At 32.9% G+C, this 13,738-nt stretch overlaps 1 protein-coding gene across 2 annotated transcripts in view; it reads left to right on the forward strand.

Annotated features, from left to right (window-relative positions):
- The first annotated feature begins 1,228 nt into the window (after positions 1-1,228).
- The window catches only part of LOC115451631 (meiotic recombination protein SPO11), a 37,648-nt gene continuing 25,138 nt past the window's right edge, over positions 1,229-13,738 (forward strand). For both annotated transcript variants that reach the window (XM_037442027.1, XM_037442029.1), the window contains exon 1: positions 1,229-1,345. The gene's annotated coding sequence lies outside the window, so the exon portion shown is untranslated. The remainder of the gene's footprint in view (positions 1,346-13,738) is intronic.

A 13,738-nucleotide genomic window follows, 5' to 3' on the forward strand; every position in this document is an offset into this window, starting at 1 on the left:
AAGAATTTGGGAAAAATAAAGGAAATAATAGATGATAGTAATATAATTTTATAATTTATTTATGTTGTTATCTTTCATTATTTCATTAATTATGAACTTTTTCTTGCATGTGCACGACAGTGTCCCTACTGTATCTTATGGTAAGTGGAGTGGGATCCAATAGAATGATAAACTGACGTGAGATGATTACCCATCGATATATATGTACTACGTACTAGGTCTGGCGTTCTGTGCACTCATTGTATTCGACTCAATTATACTGTAATCCGTACATCTGACTTAAGTATGATTTTAACATTGAAAGCGTGTGGTTATGTACTGAATGGCACTCATAATATAAGAACTTGAGTCTAAGTGTAACCCTGAATGTGAATAAAAAATATTTGTCAAATAAGTAAAATTATTTGTTGTTTGACACAATTATGTCGGCCTGTTGGAACCGGATATACACAGGCTGATCCCGGAACATGACTCAGTTACCTGGACCACTAAGACGGGTTGTAACACCTTGTATACGGTGGATGCTATTCGAAGGGATATAAAACAAACCAGCAAGTTATCTTTTTATATATTTATTATAATTGATTACAAATATATAAAATAAAAAAAAAACAAATGTTATTGATGACGTTAAATGGAATGGTGCAAATTTCTTACTTAACTTACCTTTATAATCTTCTTAAAGTTAGGCGGCGATAGTGATTATACGCCCAGTTACTTCCTAATCTATGAATCCGCTATTTTTGTAGAACTTTTCCGCTAACCAGTCAAGTAGTAATTTTTATGCGTAGCCGAATTTAATCTTCTTAAAAGAGCTCAGCTTTCAGATTATCAGCTCAGCTATATTGATTCATCTTTACTATACCGATGAGTTTCTGAGAGGGATATTTAAAAAATATACCAAAGTTTATTTTTACTTTCTAGTGATTTTGAAATGACAAGTACGAAAACTGAGAAAATGTTAGTCATTTTAGGAAAATTATATTGATATCTAGTATTTCATAATAGTACTATATAATAATATTCATATTATTTTTATTTTATGTTGCTTTAAAATATCATTCAGACAGAAGCCCACGTGGATTGTTCATAATATACTTAATATCATAAATTCAGCTATAAGTAAATACTTTAACAAGAGATAATATTATATTATCAGACATCGTAGATAATTATGTAGATTTAGGAGATTTTTGTGTAATTTTCTTTAATGAAGCGTTTACATAATGTTTACTCATTAGGCGAATTTGCTGAACGATTAGTTAGTTATGTTCAGTGCATGATTTAGGATGGTGGACTTGTGTTGTTATTGGTAGTGCTCGTGGATAGTAAGAACTAAAACAAGGTTTGTTTTTTCAATAAAGCCATATACGTACGCTTGCTACAGCATTCTGTGGTAAAAATGCAATGCTCTTCATTTAATTGTGTTTGTTGTCGTTTAATTTTATTATAAGTAGATAATAATATTTCGATCCAAGCGGCATCGTGATAGAGGACCTCTTAAGATGTATTCTAATCCCCCCGGTCCGTGGTTTATAAAGGCATATTACAAACCGTGGTCCGTTTCACTATTCTTTAATAATACTGGAGTTGTCTTTTACCTTTTTTTCTTTGGATATAAACTTGTTTTATGCTAAAAACAAGAAAATTTTATCACGGAATATATATTGGATATCGCTTATAATATTACAACGATGCTACCAAAATAGTAGTAACATTCTTGCTGAGAACAAATTATAAAATTTCATAATCTCTTTGTTACTTATAATCTATAATCCATCACAGCTACCGTCTCCGGTTTAAATCTGGATTAACATCTTAGAATCCCTTGCTTACTGTACCGGTATCTAAGATTTTGCCAGATTGTGATTTTTCAGTTGAAATAAAATATATTCATAAACATATACTTAGTAATAGTGAGAAATTGCAAGCCCGTTAGTATTGGCCGACCAATTGGCTATTGAGGCAATCCCCTTCCGTTCTCGCCTTCGTCATCAATTGACGCCCAAATGGAAGCACTCATTGCGTCTAAGAGCAATTTGCGTCCCCCAAGCCGGCCCTACGGAAGTCGCCAATTCGCGAAATTGAAAACAATTCGCTGGCAGAACATCTTTGACGTAAGAGATTCTTTTGTTTTAAGCTTTTAACTTTAAAAAGAAAACGGGCTTGTTGTATTGCAATATTTATGTAGGTATATATGGCTAATTCTATTGGGCATCAGTATATTTACGGTAATCGAAATAAAAGTCAAGTTATGTCTGATTTGTCTGCCTTTAATGCATAAAAAACTAGAGTTTTGGAGGAGACATTTATCTTTGTATAATTTACCCGGGAAGTCGAAACTTAAGGGCTGTCTAAATTGTTGTATACAGGGAAGTTACTTATTCTGACGTCACTTTAGAGCGACCCTTGGCTTTATGCTTCAGTCAAAATGTGGCATTTGCAAGTGCTTGGTTTGGTACGGGTTGCTTATCTTTGACAAGTTTGTATTGTAAAGGTTAATGACAAAGTCCTTTTACTTACAATAATTACATACATAGAGTTATAGTAGTCACAATAAGGCTTATTTTTATCCTATTTTCTTACGGGATTTTATATCAACGTTATAACATAAAAAGGAACCTAAATAATTTTAAGCCATTTCCATAAATATAACGAAAAAGCGGCAATTACGTAAAATTTTAACAAAGTTGAAACATTTTATTTATTAATTAAAGATGTTGACACTGTATTCAAAGGTTCTTTTTTCTTATACTTAATATACTAGATATTTAAAAACAATCACAAAGAACTACAAAATAGGTATAGTTTTGATTAATTTGTCGCCGTTAGTTATTGCGGTAATCATAAGACGAGATAAGATTTCTGCCAGAAATGTGAAAACTTATTAATCCTGCAGAATAGTAGACAAAATAGATTTCTCGAAGTAGATGCCATCAGCAATAGGGTGTAGCGCAGCACTAATATTAAATGTTTACACTTGTATTTTAGTGCCTTTACAAATTTTATATCCCATTCTTTTTGAAGAGAGATATTCATTAAGGAAATATTAGCGATCTGAATCAGATAGTTGATACGCAAAGGACTTCGACTTTAAGCTTAAAACTAATTTATACTTAAACTTGTACCGACGCGACGTTAATAACATTATTGTTTTTACGTTTTTGCTTAAGATCAGGAAATCCTTGCAGGCTTAAAATTAAACTGACGACAAACGAAACATCGGACATTATATAAACGGCGCGTAAATAAATAGGAGAGATAAACCCATAGATTTAAGTGATTTTCTAACTTAGTTTTAATACGTCTGCGGGGAAAACAAATCCGTATAAATAAACAGCTGACACGACCTTCTTTAAATATTTCTGAAATTTGAATACATATATCTACATATCAATTTTGTAGTGCATTTAATCAGTTCAAAATCAAGCGCAGGTCACGATCTGCCGTTGACACCGAGATAACCCTTCACAGCTGATATGAGATCTCCATATCTCCCACACCCCACATAAGCGCTTCCACACGAACGGCGCTCAAACAAAGGGACAAATTAAACAAATCCGCAGACAATCGCGTTCCGACGAACACCGACATGAAAGAGAGTTAATCAAACAACTATTTTCGGGACTCCAACTCTACAAATAACGCCCCCGCGCAACTGTCACTGTCCAATACGTTTATGATTTACCTCGTATTGGCAATTGTTGGGTACGAAGCATAACTAATGCGGTGCTTGTGAAATGCGCAATCCATTTTGGTCTCAGCTTTGCCGGCTGTTCGAGCAACTAATTGTATTATGATGTCAACCTTAGAGTTATGTCATAAGGTTGATTAATTATTCATTACTTTGAAATATGGAAAAAAGCATTAGATTTGTAAAAATCTAATCCATCACTCCTAGGTTTTTGTAGCTACAATACTGCACCTTCAATTAGTTTATAATATGTTGAAATAGTCACCGTTATGTATTTCTTCTAGATAAAAGCTCAGTGGATGCAAGAATTTACTCAAATATTCTGAGTGTATTCATTACCAAAACAAAAAAAAACAATTCTCCGTATATTTAAATAAAAAGCTCAGATACTTTAATCTCACAATGAATTAATGTTATTCACAGTGTTCCATGAAAAGTTGAAAATGATAATGCTACAAGGTGAAAATTCGTATAAAAGTTGTGAAAGGTGTATAGGTGTGCGTTACTTAAATTTATGTTCGTCCGTTATCTGCGATGCGGGTGCGCGTGCGCCGCGCCGCAGCCATGACGACGGACACCCCCACTGCCGCCGATGTTTTAAATGCAGCACGCGACTATCTACAACTGTTTCTTTGTTTTTTTAATATTCATCGAACAATGCATCTTTATAGTTTGTTTTACGTTAGCTTAGATGACCGGAAGTTTGTCCAGCAGCTGTTTTATATTTACGAAATCGGTTTAAAACGTGTAAAGTACTTAAATATTGTAAAGCTTGCAATTATTTGTATATTTTATTCATATTATATCAATATAACATTGTCAGGAAGCTGTTAATGAAGTTTATTTTGTCACCAGAGGCATCTTAAAATGAGATGTTTTTCTGACACAAGACACGAAGAAAATATTCAAAATAGTGCACATTGTTCAAATAAAATAAACTTAAAATACTTCAGTGTTTCGTAAATTCTCGTCACCCTTTCATATTTAATTCATTGGAACGATCAAAAACGGCTTATTTAGCATAAACATGGGCTCATCGCAACATTTCCGCGTAATTATGCGAACACGTCTAAAGTCAACATTGATTTACAACTGTATTATACTAATTGCTTTGTGTCACATATTTTGGAGCTATTGTGTAGGGATAGCGTTAAATTGATATTTATTGTTTGAACTTCTATGGTACTCAATGGGAACTATCGGGTTTAAAAAAGAAATAAAAAGTAACGTGAAGCTTGACAGAGTCGGTTTTAAAGTTTATAAATATAATAATGGGGTAATGAAATTAATTGAAAACAATGAATCTAAGCTCAAAACGTATTTCATTAAAATGATAATGTAGGTAATAATGAAAATAAACTACTGTTAAACATATTTCTAAGTCATTAAGGCGATCTATATTATTTTACTCGTTTTTCAAAAATTCCCATATTATCATAAAACAATATTTTATAGACTACCCACAAAATAATTATTGTACTGCCCATTTCACGCTAACCCCAAAAACAATGCAGACGGGGTACGAACGGCCAATGATGGGGGAAATCTAATAAACGAATAAAGATGTTGCGTGATTTACAGATATCATAACGTGGGAACGCACCTTGGTTGGCGGTTTCTAATTAATTGACATCATCAATGGAAAGTTCATTTGTAAATGACCGTGTGAATGTTATGATTACATTCATTGTTTCATCAAAGCGATAGAAGAGGGTTAGAAATATATGCCAGCTCTTTTGTTTTCTTCATTTGCTTCTAAAAACACACGTAAGAGCTGAAAACTGCGATGAGTCTAATATTACACTATTTTAATAAAAGCTGTAAAGGTAAATAAAATACAATTTTACAACAAATAAAAAATATATCTATAAATGCGTAAGCTAATGATCGTTTTATTGTAAACCTAATGCCAAATCCGGAAATCCGATATTTCACATTGATGCATTTAATTCTAAAACTCAAAATAGATGCGGTGGACCATTAAATTTTATTTCAACCCGTCGGAGAAGGGTGGCTGAACGTCGGGGCGTTCGCAAAACATAAATAATGGCAAAAAACTTATTGCGTTTGTTGGGTAGCTCATTATGCGCAATTAGCTTCGATTGTGACAGCGGACAGCATGTGAACAGATTTCGTTGCGAATGTGATGCGAATAGGCGCGTGCCATTTTGGTTTCTATTTTTTTAGTTATAAATTTATTTTCTCTAGCAACGAATGAATAGCATACTTACTAATGATTACTTAACATATGTTTACTTCTTCAAAATTAAACAAAATTATATATAGAGCTCTTAAAGCGATATTTGCCAAAATAGACAAATCTCTTTTTTCTTCGCAGTTTTCTTGCGTTCGCTTACTTATGTTACAAGACATGTATTTTTATATTATAAAAAATATACTTACAGATTAACTTTAATTTGTTTTAATTGGTTACTTAAATAACATTTTCAATGTAATTTGTAGTTATAAAACGTTAAACAATGTTATGGTGCGTTTATTAAACTTGATACTTATTGACCCTATTGTTAAACGAACGCATTAGTAAAATTAGAGCGGTGGGAAAGGGGTAAGAGTGTGGCTGCAAATACTTTATGTTTATTGTTATTAGAACAATATTTGTATTTCAGAGATCTACGGTTATGGTTATTATCGTCATATCATATTTTGTCCAACGGTAAAAACTTATTGATGTCGTAAATGTGTACGTATTTAGTAGGGGAAGTTTAAACGTATTTCCGGATTAAAAATTAGAAATGTATTCTTTGGAATCAATGATCAATCAAGCTCCCCTGGTCAGCGGAACGAGGAAATGAGCTGATGCTATTGTAAACATACTTGTGATCTATGTGTGGTCAGTTTCTATGCACGGACGACACGAGCCGTCTTTTGTTAGATGTTATTTATGCGATTTAACAAATCATTTGTTTGCAATAATATTAAACATGTATTTACTGGAATGCTTCTTTTTTGTATAAATTTACAATTAATGATTGTGGTTGGCCACTTCTAAATTTTATAAAAATTATTTGAATTCATGGTCTCTGTGATATAAAAAACAAATCTTCTTCTGTTGTTTTGTACGTGGGCATTACATGATAGTTTTTTTTTGTTAATTACGTAAGGAAATTGAAATAATTTAATAACAGTATAGACTTATAGCAATGGCAGATTGCAAGCTATTTCATTGCGCAGCGAATTAGCCCTGGTCACGGTGCGCAGCGAACATGCTGCGGGCTCGCAAAGCATCTTGGACAATTAGAATTGATTCCGACAAAGAAGCTTGCTCTTAGCTTAATTAATTTGAAGACGCAGAAAACAAATGCGAAAGTAAGTACAGCGACGAATTTGGTAGAAGCCATTTTTAACGAATCGATTGATATAGAGCGATTATGTGTAATATTTTACCAAAGAATAAAAAATGTCTACGTGTTATTTTGCAAACGAATGGTGCTTTTTTCCTATAGTGAATCTCAAGGACTACATTATACAAATTGCATCTGATAAAAAAATTATTACGACGAAACACATACATATAACATATATAATTTAATTGAAGAAAAGGCTTGTACGAGAGTGTACAAATTGACATCAGTAAAGTGGAGATGTTGCGCACTCGCGGCGTGTTCGCTGCGCGTCCGTTGCGAATTTTCTCGGAATTAGCCAGTGTGTTAAAAGTCGTCTTCGATCGCAAAATGTAGTAATTCTGTTACTTAACTTTGTAACTATATCATCTAAACTTAATACAATCATTCTGTGAATAATTGTTTATAAAACAAGCTAAAGTGCGACTTAAAAGGCCTGTTTCACAACGGCTGACTAAATGCTATAAGTCACATAAATATATAAAAAATTCACTAATCTGTGCTCCAAAATAAATGGTAAAAATCTGAGTACTATCTAAACTAGCTGTTCAATACGATAACTGTCAAATAAAAATCATTTAAAACTTGTGTCCACACAACAAACACAAACAGTCCTTTAAAGTTCATTTAGGAATCATTTAAAATTTCAGGATTCAACTTAGTTTTAAAATATTGTATAAGTCATTTTTATTAAAACTACCAAGTAAACCATTACACTAATATTATTGCAATGTATCAAATATAAGATGGCGGTGCTAGAGGGGACATTAGTCGTGGTAATAAAGTGCACGGCTGACATCGCGATTACTGGTGCCGATGCGACGGCTCGTAAACACTCATTAAATCCTATTTTGGTCCCGTCTATTGCGTCGGGTGCAAGGGTTCTAACTATATGTTGGAAAAAGTAATTCGTATGTAATTTAAAAATTAATTATGCACAAGTTTTTTGTAGCAAAATAAGACTATACGGCACGTGTAGTTGTAATATAGTCAATATATTTTTGGCCAGAGAAAGTTTCGCGTAGGTATTTTTTTATGCTGCATTTAGACTGACTATTAGTGAATAAATCACCAATTACTTGCCGAATGAGCCGTGCACGAATATGACTATGAATTCCGAGTAACGAATGCATCCAAATAAGACTCGTATTCGTGGTTATTTGTCTGTTCTCGGCAAGTATCTTAACCAGGGGTTAGATATGAGGTGGTCACTAACAGAAGGTGTAGAAGATGAGTGAAGCTGACTTGGGCTTTTGCACTTTTTGAAGACATTTTTAGAGTTCGCGATACATAAATAATTCTGCTCTTTCGTAATGTAGGGGGACCACTTCTGTGACTAAATGTCACTGTCCGATCCCCGCGCGCAATTCCTTCTCAACAAGAATTTTTGATATTAAAAGTCATTGCTCCCCAAACATCTGCAAAAAACTTAAAGCAAATTAAATTTTGCTGGCCTTTGGCAGCAGCTCCGTGCGCGTAAAAGATTTTTCCGGGATAAAAGTTCCCTTATTCATTCATCAGGATAAAAAGTAGCCTATGTGCTTCTCCGGGGTCTTAAAATGTCTTCATACCAAATTTCATTGAAATCGGATTATTAGTTCAGCCATGAAAGCGTAACAGACTTATAAATGCGATAATGACTCTTATCGCCTTTATAAATATGGAATATAAATGAATGGAGCCTCCGGCTACTTTTCGGTGTAGACTATCAGATAATATTATTTAATAACGGAACAAAATTTTTTGTTGTTGTTGTTGACTTCTTTTGTCTGCGATAATATTGCATGCGTTAGTACTTGATAAGCTGCGATTATCTTACGTTTATCTCTTTTAGATACCTGTAACAATTTAATATAGGTTGCTACAACTCAGGACTAAGTGCACTAAGTTTAAATCTTGTCTCGCATATCCTTACAAATTAACAAACAAAATTATAAACGTTTAAAAGATTCTAGTTCGAAATGTACCTAATGGAAAAGAAGTACTGAAGTAAAAAACGCAAATCAATTATTATAAGGTATACACTATGAATCTAAACAAAATTACAAAAATAAACAAAATTTTATATTCTGCAAAAACTTAACCAAGTTTTAAGATCAATATGGAATAAACTATAAAATATCTTCATATTATGCAACACAGCTTTACAAACTTGCAAAAAATAGTCTAGCCGCTATCTCGAACACGCGTAGCTTTTTAATTTTAGTCGTGTACTCCGCACCCGCTTATTTGCCTAATGGCACGCGTATGTTCTTTCCTGTTTTATTTAAAGTATACCTACAAGGTATATTTTTACATTCGTCGTTTATCAATCAACATTTATCAATAAATCAGTAAGTTTTGGTAATAACGCGCTACACAACTTTATTAACTGGAAACTTAATCTAAATGAAAATGTATGATTTCTCTATCTATGGCTTATCTAAAGAATTTGCAGAGTAAATAAAGTTGACTGTATTGTTTTATAGATAATTAATTTGTTGGTAAATAAAAGTTACTTTGTAGTATATAAAGTACTGGATTAAGGGAGATTGTGATCCACATTGATTATAATTATTCTTTGTGTACAAGGTAAGTAAAGCAGAAGTAATTGCCGAACATAAAAATGCTTAAATATAATAAAATAAATCTAAGTAACATAGGGCCATTGCTTGTTTAGATGTTACAAATATTATACTTACCCTTTTGTTTCAGTTATAAATGATAAATACGGCTATTTCATATTTTAGGACAAACGACATCTTGTTAAATCATATTGGTGTATTAATATTTACAAGTTACTGTCAATATTTCTCCAATATCGATAAATATTACTAATCCTCACTATCACAATTTCATAGAGTTGAAACAGCAGACAGATATGTATAATGGTTTCATTAATTAATAAATAACGATAAAAATACAGATATGATAGTGATTGATAGTTTTTAATAATTATTTTAATGCTATTAAAATAATTATAACGATACGATTTGTATAATTCTTATTAATAATAATTTAAATTACTAAATTATCTGTTGTGGAATTTTGATAATTATAATCAGGACATATACTGCAGTCTATATATGTGTAAAGCCCTATAGGATCATGCGACATGCACATGCATGATATCTTAAACGTCCTGACAGTAAACTAACAATTCCTTTTATTTCTTCATCGTGCTGTTATAAATGCCATGCATGAATGGATTCTTTTCTTCTTAAAAGACTAGTGCGCTAGTTCCAATGTACCTACTCCTCCATCTACCACTACAGGAATATACCTTTAGTATGTTACTATGACTGGTATAAATATGAGGTTTATTTTGCCACTAGATAATTAGATTGTTTTAAAGACTTTTACAGAAATATTATCATATTAGTTTTTATAGGCTCACAAGTAACAAGTAAAATTTATTTGACAGCTATAGTATTAAAACTTAAGGTAGATAGTACGCATTTTATTACCATTTATTTTGAACATAGATTAGAGTCAGAATTTTGTATTTAGTTGACTTATACATTTATGTGACAAGTAGTAGAATTTACTGTGAGTGGAATAGTAGAATTTAATCAAAAGTTGTGAAAGAAGCAATTAATGATTTCTTATGTTTACGCGAATGTTAGACATTTAAATTAAACTATTTTCGGATTTTATCGCGGTTTTAATATTTTACTTTTTTCCCAAACTTCCCTTCGGGAGAAAATAAGGGTATTAAAACCGCGATAGAATCCGTAAAATAGTTTAATTTAGAAGCCATTAATCTTGTTAGCGGTTTCATGAATTTAAGTACAATAACACAATTGTGTACTCCTAGCATATACATACCGGGACGGACAGCCGATGTTTTTTGATTACAATCAATTTCGTATAATCACTAAATTACCATCGTTCTATATTATCACGTCATCACATCGCTATCAGAAATCACGGCTATAATGTCTAACAATATGGGATTACATGTTATAGTATTCATTAAATGACCCGTCAAAAATATATTTTATTATAATACATATTAAAAAATAGTAGGTTTACCTACATACTGTGTCTGTAAATTAATTATTTTTGGACAAAAGAAGCGAGGAATAGGGAATCGAACGTAGAAAAACTTAAATTTTTATATGTTTGTCAGTTTATTTGTTTTATTGTTTATGATTGTTTCTGCGACAAGTTGTCGATAATCAATAGTGGTTATTTAATTTTGTTTTAAAAAATATCCCCCGGGGTTAGGTACAAAATTATTATTTCACCAAAATTAACCGATCAAAACATATTATTTTTTGTTTGGTTAGCAATCTCATGCTACTACGCAGGCGCTCTGTTGCATTACATTTGTCCTATATTATTACGTATAAAGTACATACATTTAAGTCTCTGCAGACGAAGTAGCGAGCACCGCTAATTAATAAATATGATGTATTTCTTAGCGTAAAAAAATTTTAAAGAAAAAAGAAAATCCTTTTTTTCTTTCTTTCCTTTTTTAAAAAAACTTAGTAATTGTTATAAAGCTCTATCTGCTCCTATCGGTCGCACTCACCGTAGGGTCACAGCCCCTTGGTATCTTGCGCACGCGTACCTGTAATGCGCGTGCTGGGCACGTGGGCGCGTCGGAGCGTGCCCGGCGCCCGCACGTGGGCCCAGCCGCGTGGATCTCCGGACACGAGTGAGTTTTCTTGTTCGCCAGGTTATGGTTGGAGACGCGTGGTCGCGTTGTGCTTAAAAAACTGGTGTGTGTTGATGGGTTTTATGCTAATTGGTAGTCCTATTTTGTGTTAAGTATAATGATAAAATAAAATATACAAGTACATAAGTGGTCGAATTATGTATAACAGGTGTTTCAGCTAGTTCCCATAAAAAGTCATGTAAAATAATTTTATATATTGCTGAGGGTCTCCAACATACAACTACAGTAATGTTCGAAATGCATCCACGATTCCACGGGAATTGTCAATGAACGTTTTCGGTAGTGATCACTAATTAGGTGGCTTTAGGTTTACATACTCATTTCCTGGATTTACGCTATTTATTATTTAGCACAACACAGCAGAGTTCATGTGGTACCTCCCAGGCTTTATGCTATTCGGTGTTCAACTTTTGTACCTTTTCATTGTCCGTTATAATTTTCTCTGGCCAAAATAAATAATCTTTACTTTTCTCAATAGTATTGAACTTATCCTTTTATTTTTTAAGAAGATTTGAAAACACCTGTGAGTCAAAATCAAATGTCAGTCGGCCAAGAGGCAAGACATGTCGACTTCGACACTCCTACAAAACGAACAATGCGCAAATCAGTGTCGGCTCCATGTAAGCAATATTGGACATCAAACCGATGCGTTTACGTAAATATAGACTGCCTTTTATTATCTGCTAAGTTTGATTGTGGCGGCGGCGCACTCCCCTGGCCTATTCACCAAGCATGATTGATCTACGGCAGATTGACAGATTTTTTATAAAACCACACAAGGGTACTGGTAAGCGAATATTAAAGGCAATTGTTGTTTAATTTTAACATCGAAGGGCGCGTTTGGAGTGTTGTAATAATGTTTTGATAATAGTAGTATCCGTTCAGCTCATATTTCTTATTCAGAGTGCGTGGGATTCGCCCGGTTACGCATCGGGAGCTCCTGCACTGAATTTAAAACAGAGGATTCCGTTGGGGAACACCTTGTTTTTACTTATTTTTCAGCTGTGTTTAGACTACTTATCTCTATGTATGTATATATGTAGTTAACATAAATAATCAAGGTGACTAATCTAAGGCACATCTTAAAAAATAACTTAGTATAAAATACTTTGAGTGATTTGCATGATTATTTTGAGATGAACAGAGATTTATTTTTATAACTATTGCCTAAACGTTACTTTTATAGGTTATCTGGAATATATTGCTTAATTAATAAATAATTTAATGTGGTTAGTATGCCAATTTCCCAAAAATATGTTAGGTGAATTATAATACATTGTTTTTGCTCCAGCAACATTGTTTTTTACCGCCGACACAAGAGGAAGAAGTTTAAGGTTTGACTGTATCTGTAAGTCTGACTGTGGGATTGTAGTTTACAAGTGAATGGCCTTATATTGATGTGTTTTTTTATTTGAACGGAGAGATGAAAATATTTCTTTAGCTGTCCTCCGACGCCTAGATCAAAATATTACTTAGGTACTTAAAATAAAGTTTTTTTACGAAAAGCGCAGAAAGCGCTAAGAAAGTAATAAATATTTTGTTTCAAATTCAATATTGATTACCTAAGTTTGAAAAATGTAACGCATTTTTCAAACTTAGGTATATACCTAAGTTTGAAAAATGCGTTACATTTTTCAAAATATATTATTATTTATTTTTAATAGACAGGCTTTTTGTATTTTTTTAATTTAAGTAAATAATCGATTATCCACACTCATTGCCACCCTGTAGATTAACCTAAATGTCCAAATGAAAATTTAATCTGTCACAAATCGACAGACCACTGATTGTTGGCCCTTGACGGGTGGTCGTGTGGCTTAATTTTTTTGTTCGTGTTTTTTTATTCCTGCTCGGACAATGGGCTCTGGAGCGATTCGATACTTTAATACAATGTGCCCACTGATCCTCATTGATCGCCAATTACTGGACATTAAGTACCTTGAACGCTTTTCATATCCGTTATTTGGTAGCAACAAATCAAATATGAAAGAAAAAATGCACAATGGACCGCTCAAGATC

Source organism: Manduca sexta, chromosome 23 (genome assembly GCF_014839805.1).
Source record: "Manduca sexta isolate Smith_Timp_Sample1 chromosome 23, JHU_Msex_v1.0, whole genome shotgun sequence".
In the NCBI taxonomy this organism is placed as follows: Eukaryota; Metazoa; Arthropoda; class Insecta; order Lepidoptera; family Sphingidae; genus Manduca; species Manduca sexta.